The sequence below is a fragment of the Hemiscyllium ocellatum genome, chromosome 37 (genome assembly GCF_020745735.1).
Source record: "Hemiscyllium ocellatum isolate sHemOce1 chromosome 37, sHemOce1.pat.X.cur, whole genome shotgun sequence".
In the NCBI taxonomy this organism is placed as follows: domain Eukaryota; kingdom Metazoa; phylum Chordata; class Chondrichthyes; order Orectolobiformes; family Hemiscylliidae; genus Hemiscyllium; species Hemiscyllium ocellatum.
In genome coordinates, this window is record NC_083437.1 from 15683698 (window position 1) to 15695784 (window position 12087).

The 12087-nt window shown below is 42.6% G+C and overlaps 1 protein-coding gene across 2 annotated transcripts in view; it reads left to right on the forward strand.

Moving 5' to 3' along the window:
* Positions 1-391: 391 nt before the first annotated feature.
* The window catches only part of cdc42 (cell division cycle 42), a 31004-nt gene continuing 19308 nt past the window's right edge, over positions 392-12087 (forward strand). The window contains exon 1 of one of the 2 annotated variants that reach the window (XM_060852137.1): positions 392-413. The gene's annotated coding sequence lies outside the window, so the exon portion shown is untranslated. Of the gene's footprint in view, positions 414-4662; positions 4757-12087 lie in introns of those variants that run through there. The other variant, XM_060852135.1, reaches the window with a different exon arrangement.

Here is a 12087-nt window from a genome sequence, read left to right on the forward strand (position 1 = left end):
GATAGATGGTTATGGGTTTCAAAGCAGAACACAAGATCAAGCCCATTTAAGGTCAGTTTAGATCAACAATGAGGGGTTGACTGAGGACACAGTGAATCAAGGCATAAAGTATGTGATGCATTGACTGAAAAATATTGTTTCATTTTTCTGGGTCATAAGCTAGGAGAAGTTCTTATTTAGTCAGGTGTTGATGCAGACAGCATGCAGGTAATTGGAGACAGGTTAGAGGAGTGGTAAATCTGGGTATTATATTATGAAAGCTGATTCCATGCCTACAAATGTTGTTAAGGAGCAATGTGTAACGAAGCAGGAGGAGGGAGCAAATGATAGGTCCTTAAGGAAACCCAGGAGATGAAAACAAAGGGACGCAAAGGAAAACTCGTACTGGAATCACACTGGCTGCCGTGAGACAGGTAGGAATTGAATTTCATGGAGACAGATAATAATGAAGTATGTTAGAGGAATAGGAAATGGTCAGCTGCTTTGAATAGTGTTGATGTGCCAGTGAGCATACAAAGAGATAATCCACCACAGAGACAAAGGAGGTTATTTATTATTTGGTTGTGAGCACGGAGAAAATCTAACTGAGGTAATTAGAAGAGGGAGCTGAGGTGTGTAGTGCTAAAGGATAGTAAAATGTTCCAGAACCTTAAAGAAGCAATAAGGATTTTTTAAAGTTGAAAATATTCACAATTGTGGTACTTAGCTTGAGTACGGAAGAACATCCCAGTTTGAACTTTTGGTCTGTGCTAAGCTCAGGAATTTCTCTGTCGAAGTGGCAGGTAAAGATGTCACAATAGTCTTCGAGAGGTGGTTTACAGAAGCATAAAGTCAGCCAGGATTCAGGGTAAGTTAGCTGAACTATTGTCCTGCAACTCTTGCTAGAAAACTTGAAGATGTTATTGCATGGAGAAATATTTGACTAAAATTATTGACCTAGCGGTTGTTGCTGCCTTTCTCAGATGAGGACTAGGTTTTTAAACCGAATTGGAAATGTTTAATTGTGATCAAACCAACACGAGAATAATGTCATCAATTCACAGTTAAACGGTGTCTGGCACAATGAGGTTTGCAAATGGACTCGCACAAAAATGCAGCCACCAAGAAGTGGACTTTGAAATAAGAACCGAAAAACAGGTCAAGCAGCATTTGTGCTAAGAGAAACATTTCAGATCCTTGTCCTTTTGCCAGACTGTATTATGTTTCTGAAAAAGTGGACCTTTCTGTCTGAGTTTCACTTCTGAAAATTAAAACCCAAAACCCATAATTGTTCCAGTTCAGATTAACAGATGAGGTTGGGATACTTGAGGATCAATGAATGGGTCACATCTAAGCAAAATCAATATAGAACAAGGCAGAGTTGGGTGACGGTAAAGAGGAAATAAATAACTGATTGGCCGTCTTGCATTGACTTATGAGATGTGGAAGCTGAGGCACTGCTATTGAGTTGACCTCATTCATGCCTTTTAGGGAAGGAAATCTTTTGTTTTTACATGATTCAGCCCAAAAAAGGTCAGCAAGGCAGTCTATATGTGGAACTGCAGGAGATGGGTGAGATACTAAACAAGTATTTTGCACCAATATTTACTGTGGAGGAGGCTAAGGAAGCTAGAAATGAATAGTGGGAAATAAGTAGTGATATCTTGAAAAGTGTCCATATTACAGAGGAGGAGGTGTTGAATGTCATAAAATGCATAAAGGTGGATAAATCCCCAGGACCTGATCAGGTGTATCTTAGAACTCCATGGGAAGCTAGGGAAGTGATTGCTGGGTCCCTTGCAGAGATATTTGTATCATCGATAGTCACAGGTGAGGTGCTCGAAGACTGGAGGTCAGCTAACGTGATGCAATTGTTTAAGAAAGGTGGTAGGAGAAGCCATGTAACTATAGATCGGTGAGCCTGACATCAGTGGTGGGGAAGTTGTAGAGGGGAATTCAGAAATACAGGGTTTATATATATAGTTGGAAAGGCAAGGACTGAATAGGGATAGTCAACTTGGCTTTGAGTGTGGGAAATCATGTCTCACTAACTTGATTGAGTTTTTTGAAGAAGTAATGAAGGGGATTGATGAGGGCAGAGCAGTGGACATTGTTTATATGGACTTCAGTAAGACCTTCAACAAGGTTCCACATGGGAGACCGGTTAGCAATGTTAGATCTCATGGAATCCAGAGGAAATTAGCCATTTGAATACAAAATTGTCTCAAAGGTAGGTGGTGGTAAAGGCTTGCTTTTTGGACTGGAGTCCTGTGACCAGTGGGTGTGCTGCAAGGATCAGTGCTGGGTCATTGTTATCAATGTTTTGGGTGTGAATATAAGTGGTTTGGTTACTAAGTTTGCTGATGACACCAAAATTGACAGTATAGTGGACAGCAAAAATGGTAATCTCAGAGTACCGATGGCACCTTGATCAGACAGCCAAGGAGTGGCAGGTGGAATTTAGTTAAGATAAATGAGGTGCTGTATTTTGGTAAGGCAAATCACTTATAACTTAATGATAAGGTTCTGGGGAGTGTTGCCAACAAAGAGACCTTAGGGTGCAGATTCATAGTTCCTTGAAAGCAGAGTCGAAATTAGATAGCATAGTGAAGAAGGCATTCGGTATGCTTGCCTCTATTGGTCAGTGCATTGAGTACAGGAGTTGGGAGATCATGTTGTGTCTGCACAAGACACTGATTAGGCCATTTTTGGAATACTGCATTCAATTCTGGTCTCCCTGCTATAGGAAAGATGTTATGAAACTTAAAAGAGTTCAGAAAAAATTTACAAGGATGTTGCTAGTGTTGGAGGGTTTGAACTATAGGCTGGGGCTATTTTCCCAGGAGCTTAGGCTGAGGGGTGACTTTATTTAAGTTTATAAAATCACAAGGAGCATGGGTAAGATGAATAGGAAGGGCTTTGAGGGATATAGGTCAAGTGCTGTCAAATGGGACTAGATTAATTTTGGATATCTGGTCAGTATGACGGGTTGGACAGAAAATCCGTTTTCATGCTGTACATCTTATGATTCAGTCCCAGGGGAAAAAATAATGGTCAGCTCTTAACTGCAGTCTGAACTGCAAATCGCAGTTGCTCCAACTTGCAGATCATACTAGTTGAAAGAGGCTAGCAGCCTCCTTTTTTAGGGCAATTCGTGCTGTCTTTACCAGTGATACTTACATCCAGAGAGTGAAGGCATATTAGTGGAGAGAGAGTTCCTCTTTGTTTTGCAGCAAGACCAGTTACTACCTTGTGCAGGTGTGGACTATGTTTGTGGTGATAGCTGCTTCACTTTCTCTAATAGAACCAAGGCCTGCTTGGTTGGTGGTGTTCAGTGGCTGTGACACTGCATCCCAACATGAGGCAACATCTTCAGGAGCGGATGGGGGCACCTTATCCACTCTTCTGATCCCTGATGAATTCTTCTGTTCCACCTTCCTGATCTCAGATGCAATTCCCTGATTCCTGAACCACTTCTCTGATTCCTAATGCAATCTTCTGGTCTATTCTCTTGACCCCTGATCCACTCTCCTGATCCCTGAAGCACTCCAGATCAATTCATCTGATCCTGGAGCCACTCCAGATCTATGACCCAATTCTGAGCTACTCTCCTGATCCCTGAACCACTCACCTGATCCATTCCCGATCTATTCTCTTGATTCCTGATCCACTCTCCTGATCCCTGATCCATTATCTTGTTCCACTCCCTTGATCCCTGAGCCACTCCTGACACACTCTCATGGTCCCTGAGCCACTTTCTTGATCTTTGAATCACTAATCTGATCCATTCTCCTGATCCCTGAGCCACTCCTGATCTATTCTCTTGATTCCTGATCCACTCTCCTGATCCACTCCCTTGATCCCTGAGCCACTCCTGATCCACACTCCTGATCCCTGATCCACTTTCCTGATCCCTGAGCCACTGCTGATCCACACTCCTGATCCCTGAGCCACTCCTGATGCCTGATCCACTCTTCTGATCCCTGATCCACTCTCCTGATCCCTGAGCCACTCCTGATTTACTCTCCTGATCCCTAAGCCACTCTCCTGATCCCTGATCCACTTTCCTGATTCCTGAACCACTCTCCTTCTCCATACCTGATCCCTGAGACTCTCCTGATCCCTAAGCCACTCCTGATCCACTCTCTTGATCCCTAAACCACTCCTGATCCACTCTCCTAATCCCTCAGCCACTCCTGATTTACTCTCCTGATCCCTAAGCTACTCCTGATCCACTCTCCTAATCCCTCAGCCACTCCTGATCCAGTCTCCTGATCCCTCAGCCACTCCTGATCCACTCTCCTGATCCCTAAGCCACTCCTGATCCACTCTCCTGACTCCAAAATCACTTCTTATCCACTCTCCTAATCCCTAAGACACTCCTGAGCCACTCTCCTAATCCCTAAACCACTCCTGAGCCACTCTCCTAATCCCTAAACCACTCCTGAGCCACTCTCCTAATCCCTAAATCACTCCTGAGCCACTCTCTTAATCCCTAAATCACTTCTGATCCACCCTCCTGATCCCTAAACCACTCCTGATTCACTCTCCTAATCCCTGAGCCACTCCTGATCCACTCTCCTGATCCCTCAGCCACTCCTGATTCACCTACAAGTCAGAGTTTGCGCAGACTGAGTGCGATGACGTAACCGCCGATGCCGGCGGGGACTGCGCGATGACGTCATCGCGGCGTGCCCTTGCTGCAGTTTAAAGCAGATCCGGAGACCCCGTGCATTTGCCAACGCCCGGTGGAGACGGTCGGTTTTCGGGGGAGGGGGTGAGTGTGGGCTATGGAGGGGCGGAGGGAGCGGTAGGTGGACGGGCTGGGTGAAGTAAATCAAGGGGGATGAGGGGAAGGAGAGCGACAGAGGAGTGGGGCTGAGAGGGGGAAGTGCCCCTGTCCCTCCTTCCCGGGCTGTGCCGCTGAGAGCCGGCCCGGCCCCGGGCCTCGCTTCCTGCACCGTCCTCCCGGGTTGGCTTCCAGAGCGGGGCGGTGGCGCCCCGGGGGGAGGAGAGGCTGGGGCTGGGATCGATCCGGCGCCTGAGGCCTTGCCTCCCCGAGTGTCGGTGTCGGGGCAGCGCCCTCCCGGCTCGGGCTCTGATCCTCCCCCCTGCCGCCGCGGCGTTTGGAGCCTTGGGGTGGGGCTGTGTGGCCCCGTCCGGGGGCTTCCTGGCCTCGGGGTCTGGGAGGGAGAGAGACTCCGCCAAGGGGGATGGAGGGCGACGCTGCTGTTGCTGCATTTACCCGGCTCCCACCGAATGCCGCAGTTTGGAGGTGGTTTCCTTTTCGGAATTCCAGCCCCGAGCTGACCTTAAGCAGCATCCCCCCCCGTCCCCTTATTGTGTGGGAGAGGGACTGGGGTCGTGCTTTACTGAAAATTAAAACTAACGGTCAGGAGTAGGTTTCCTGCTTTTAGTGTTAGTCAGAAATACAAAGCATTTAAAGAGGAAGTTAAAAGGGTATGATATCTCAATGTTGCTATTTTCCCTTTTTTTAAAGTAAGGCTTATTTTGCAGTTTGGGGAAAATAGGGCCAAGCCTGAAGAATAAATTGGCCCACTCCCATCATTTTGGATGTCACTTAGTGTTCAAATGTTTGCAGATTTCTAGTTTTCAGTTGTTGAGTTTTGATCAGGTAGGGTATTGTATAGAAAATGTTCTGTCAGCTGTTTGGGGATTTGACTGCAGTGAAGCTGCACTGCTCCTGGAAACAATAGGGCAGTATGAACAGCTAGACTGTTTTCCATAGAATCAGATATTCTGTACACTCTTTACAGCCTGCAGTAGAGCCTTTCTATGCAATAGTCTGCTGTCCCTGTCATTGAAATATTTGAGAAGATATTGCTTCAATGGGCTGATGCAACTTTCCATCAACACTGGGTAATATGGAGATTGTATGTTTCCTCCTGTGATTCAGAAGAAAATCACCAATCAACAGTTGTGAAATTGATATGATGAGGAAAGTCATAGTGTGCCATTGGTGAGTGACACCAAATCACTCGGCAGTATTAGTAAAACATGTTGAATTGTTCTTTTCTTTGATTCCTGCATTGAATAAAATTTTCCTGGGATGTGAATTTTGTAGAACTGAGTCAGGTTGACATGTGCAGTTGGTATGGTGTATGTGTTTCTGAGGCATGAACTGTTTCAGTAACAGGAAGTCTGCAAAACTGCTTCAGCTAATCTGTTGTAATCGTGACTGAATCTGTCTGAGAATGGGTTAGGTTTAGTTTTGTTTTTTAAAGTTGATGTTCACTAGCATTGTAACCAGAGTCCAGGATTAGGTCTGGCTTCCATTTGAAATGGAAACAGGCTACTGCAAATAGTTGAACAGTAACAAAATGAGATTCCAGTTTTTGAATATCAGATTGACTGACTGTCATCTGACCAAATCATTGATCTGAACCATACCACTCACTGTCCACAGTTGCTATCTAACTTGCTGAGTATTTTGGTTTATTCATCCTTCCAGCATTTGTTACTACTTTATTTCACTTGTATTTGAATTTCCTGAGTGTCCTCAGCTAGGAAAGGGAGGGAAATGAATCTTGGCAAGACTAAGCCAGCAAGAATGTAAGCATGTAAGAATCTAGAAATCTATCAACTGTTTTTAAGCTTGATCAATTCAAGGGCATGATGATCAAATGTCCTCGGTGACCCAAATTTGAGTTGATCAATGTGGAAACCTTTTTACCAATCTGGCAAAACCCATGAGTGTAATTGAGAAATTGCCTGTTGATTTGATGTTACACTAGGTGCTCTTTCCCTAAGGGAGCATTATGGAATCTTGAATGTGTTGCAGTATTTAGTCATTGTCAGTATTGCCTCTTGCTTGAGTTGCCTGATAGGACTATTCCACTGTTCTTTCTCTGTAGTCTTGCGAATTTCCATTCACTTTGTTTAAAAAAAACAACTGCACGTAGATACACTTCAGGTAAGGCAACTTCAACCTGTACCTTTTTTTGCTCAACAACCTTTTTTTCAAAAGAGAAAGTTGTGATGTATCAAATTTGTGCCATGGCCAACTTTTTACCCCCAAAGTTAAAGGAAGAATAGATCCCCCCCCCCCCCCCCCCAACTTTGTAACAGTTCCAGATTGCACAATCTGGAACTGTGGTACTGTGATGCCATGTCCTTGCCCAGTTTTGTGATTATCAAAGCAAAAATGAAATTACTTGCCTGTCTTTTTTGAATCTGGCTTCCTGTGAGGATGTATCACTGTAGTTGTTCAGATCTTTGCTATATCTGAATCTTGGTTCACTGATACACTGTTTGCAGGACAATAGGATAACTACCTACTTTCAAGTGTTTGGTTGTAATTTCTAGTGAATGTTTATTTTTCTGTTGGTTGGACTGTCTCTCAGATTTCAGAGTAGAAATGCAGCATTGATAACATTTGCTTATTGGAGTTTCTAATGCTATGCTGGCAGCTGATCTCTGCAAACCAGGCACCCCTGGGGTAAGTGTTTGAAAATTACCAAAGTTAAGATTTTACATCCGTTTCTGTATGACTGCATCGCTAGGATTCTAAAATTCCTAGTAACTACAGATTATTTTGTGATTGGTGGAATTTAATAGTTACCACTTGAATCTAGGCTTTACTTTTGACAAGCAGAGATTCCCCCTGCCTATTTCCTGTTGGATGAATGAATAGAAAGGGCATGTAAAATTGACCCTCTGCAACACTGCTCTTTTATGAAGAAAAGCCAGATAGTTCTCCAGTTGTCTTCTGTTCCAATTTCAAACTGGAATAAGAACTAATTGTGGTTTTGACTTAAAATTGTGAAGTCTCTGTTTTAAACTTGTATGTATTCGTGTAATTTTTTTTTGGTTACAGGATGCATCAGATTTGCTGTGCTTATCTTCATGTTGCAACTTTGCTGACCTAGATTCAGATACTAAGACTTGGGTGGATATCCTGTCTCTGGTGCACTTCCCCACCTGTCCTAACAGTTGGTAGTTTTTTGAGCCATCATGATGCTGTTATCCAGGGATGAGTTTTGTGTATGTTTATTAGCAAATGGATTTTGCATCTCCCAAACTGCAAGCTTTGCAAATGATTAACAATTTTCATTGCACTGTTTTTTTAAACTGAACTTTGCTTTGACTTTCATTAGTTTCAAGAAAATTTGGGCTGAAAGCCGCAGTTCTTTGGCATTACAGAATGTTGTCTGACTTCTACCTTGTGTACCTCTTGGTAGTTTCTGATAAGATGAGGCCAACTCAGAATTGGGTTCAAGTTTTAGTTGTGACTTAGGTTTTGGCTATCAAATGATTTGTTCCCCAGAGACAGTCTGGATGGTATCTGGTGTTGGATAATGTCTTTTTTTTCTTAAAGCGTTTGTAGTTCTTTGTAGTCTTCACACCACACCTGGATGGACAAAAAAACATTGTGCTAAATCAATTCCAAATGAGATTGTCGTAATGGTTCTGACCTTTTGGGCATTCCAAATTGTGGGCCAATTTTCTCTGCTTGCCCACTCCAAAATGGGGTTGACAAATACCTTTAGGTTTTGAGCCTTCTGACACCCTTGAAGCATTCACACTTTCTGCATGTGCAGCTTCCTTGCCAGTGATAAACCCCATCTTGTTGTTTTGTGCATATTTGGGCACTACCAGTTTTTACTGGCAGTATTTCAGTGTGCATGTGTAGAACCTTCCACATCTGTATTGAGAACAGTTTTTCCAGCAGTCAGGAGATGGAGCCTTTTCATTTAGTGAACTTAGACATTGCAATCAGTCACTTTCCATGAGAATCCATGGAGCTGATCAGAGCAAATTCCCTCTAAAGGAGGGATGTTGAAACTAACATGGAGAGGGAACAATGTTTTGTTTGCACTCTTTTGAGTATTTCTTTGTCATTTTTATCAACTGATTCTCTTTTCTGTATCATAGAAAAATGAATAAGGAAAACGCTTGCTTGATTTACTCCATCCAAATGCTTATGATGGTTAGACTTACTGCCCACGTCTTGGTAGGTTTGAAAAGTGGCAAAATAAAATGGAGTTGGTAGAGCTGGAAAAATCCACTTTGCCCTACTTTCTAGATGGTCAAACCAAGCCCTATGTGATAACCTAGTTAAGAAATTCTGATTATTAATGTGAACTGGCCTGAGAGCTCTGGTTTGACTGAATAGTGAATCCAAACTCTCCTCTGTTACACAAGTCCCCTCCTTCGGGAAAGAAACTCTCTTCTGTTCCTGTGTAGCTTTGATTTTACTATTTTGTCTAAGCACTCCAGGTGGAATCATTGGTTTGCAAACAACACATTATATGCCAGGTAATAGCTGGAGTTGAGTTTCTGTCTTACCAGGAGAAAGTGAGGACTGGATCAGAGCTGAAAATGTGTTGCTGGAAAAGCTCAGCAGGTCAGGCAGCATCCAAGGAGCAGGAGAATCGATGTTTTGGCCATGAGTCCTTACCATCCTTGCAGGGAATAAAACTAGTGCGTTGATGATGCCCATGACTCTTCAGCTAATGATTAGCAAGGAAGTATTGTTAGACATTGGTTTGTTTATAGACTTGTAATGAAGTTTGGATGCTATGCTGAAATTAACTTTTTTTTGTGCAACAAATTCTGACTTGAGTCAGAATAGCTTGGTAGAAGTTTTTGTTTTAAGAAATTCCGTATTGGCACATAATGTCACTTCAAGCTTTCTTTTTGCAGTGAATGTTAGGAATTATGCTCTAAATTTCAGACTCTGACTTAGTATATCTCTGATCCACTGAAGATTTTGGTGCAGGAAGTCTCATTTTCATCAACAGAATTGACAATTGATTTGTGCACTTATTATTTCAAGTCAGAATGTAATGTATATTCTGCTGTGAATCTATGGGCATGACAACCCTTCAGTAGTTGAAGCTGGAATTCTGTACAAGGAATAGTATGCATGATGGTTTCTTAACTCTAGTAAACTGGTTGAACTGGCAAAAAGGTTCTCAAACCTATAATTTGATGTATTCATTTTGTAATGCTTTGGTTCCTGACCTTGTATATTGCCAATTTGCTGAGATGGATGTACAAATATTGAAATGCAAAAGCCATAATTGTTTGAGTGCATGGCAGCCGTAACATGACTAGGCTTGAATGTATGTTAGTGCAACAATGGAAGTTCCAATTCTGTTTTCTGCATGGACAACTATTTTAAACCTTAAGATAAGAACATGAAGTCAGAGCATAAATGTCTGGATGTAGGTTTGTTTGCTGAGCTGGAAGGTTCCAGCTCGGAGCAAACCTACATCCAAAACCCAATCTGAGCTACAAATCTTACCTTGCTAACCAGAAATGTCACTTGGCCACTTGAACCTGCCCCACCATTCAACAGGATCTGACACTTTGTATTCACTTTCTTGCCTTCCCCATAAATCCTTGATTCCTGTACTGATCAAGAATCTAACTTTCTCCCCTTTTTTTTCCCCAAATATACAAGGACTGCTTCCACAGTGCTTGATAAGGAGTTCCCAAACACTCTCCACCCCTCTTCAAATTCGCACCTTTCTATTCCTGAGACTACGCTCTCCAGTCCTAGAATCTCATGAAAGGGGAACCCCCCCCTTCAAACATGTATGGGGAACCTTGGTCAGCCAAATGTTATGGGCAGGCATTATTTCATTTGGATAATCAGTTATTCGATCAATTGACTGACTTTAAATGCCTTTTCCTTTGGGGCTCAGTTTTTGAAGTCTGCTCCCTGTTCAGGAGGCTGCACCAGCACAATGTGTGAGACCTTGCCCTGACCCCCACCTTCACACATGCAGCCGCAGCCACAACATTCTGACAGTTCCATCTTTTTGTCTGTCCAGATAAATGTTGGAGAGATTATCTGGGGAAGCAGGGTTTAGGGTCTACACCTATGCAGAACTCCAGGGGAAGTGGGTGGGGAGAGGAGGGCAGCAGACAGTCATTTGGAGACTGTGCCTGCTTAATCATTGTAAACAAAAGACATGATCACTGTTGGAAATGTCTTTGTAATGGTTCCATTGGGATCTCAAGATTTGATTCAGATAATCGCCGTTCCTCTGTACTCTACCAACCTCTTAAGAATTCCATCTTTCACTAAGATCACCTCCCATTCTAAATTCATGTGTTGAATTGTAACCCTGTTTAGCCTCTGCTTGTAAGACAATTCTTCTATACTAGGAGTCATACTAACAAGCCTTTTCTGAACTACAAATATCAGTTGCATGACCTTCATTTGGATGATTTGAATTCAGCTTTTTTAATTGGTTGGTTTGATACTTTGTCAAATTAATCTTTCAGGTGATGGCCTCAAGATGGCTTTATGCCAATGTCTGCTATTGGCTATGTGCAAGTTATGAATTAGTTTTTTCTTTTTGGAGTTAACATGTTCAATTTCATAGCTCTACAGATGGTTTTGCTGTAGAAACACTGGCTTTGGTTATGTCACATGTGTCTGCTTAAATATTTGTTCCATTGCTGTAGAATTAAATATTCCTTGCAGTCTGCATTTTGTTTGGAGTATTAGACTTTTTTCTCCTGCTTTGTAGGGTTCCAGATAACAGCTTAATTACTATAAAGCCAAGTGGCTTTTAATGTTAAGTGAATTCTGTACAGGTTGGCTATTGAAGATGTTAGCTCTGAGTGGGTCTGACAGCAACAGCCAAAATCCTTTTACATAACTCAGGCAATGCCACCATGAGTGCCAACAGGTCAGACCCAATCTGTCCAAATATTTCCCTGTGTTCCATCGGTTGCAAGAGACCCACATTTTGAAAGCTGATGGTGTTTACACCCCACTGATCATATGTTGAAAACACTCTTCCAAAAGCTGTGCAGAGCAACAGCTTGTCTGTGACAATTGACTACTTAGTAAATTGTTACAATGTAAGCATGTCCTCTTCCAAGATCACTGCTTGCTAGTTGTAATTAGTGAGCTTAGTTGATGGAAAGCATTCACAATGAGGCTTCAATTTTAGAACTTTTTCTAAATCAGGTGTTAATTTAACATGTGTTAAAAAGGCAACTATTTCTCAGTGAACTCTCTCTCAGGATTGACTTCATGTTGACTTAATGGGTAAATTTATCCTTTCCAGAACCCATGTAGGATGAGTGGTGCTATGTAATCGGCCTGTTCATGGGGCAGGAAGG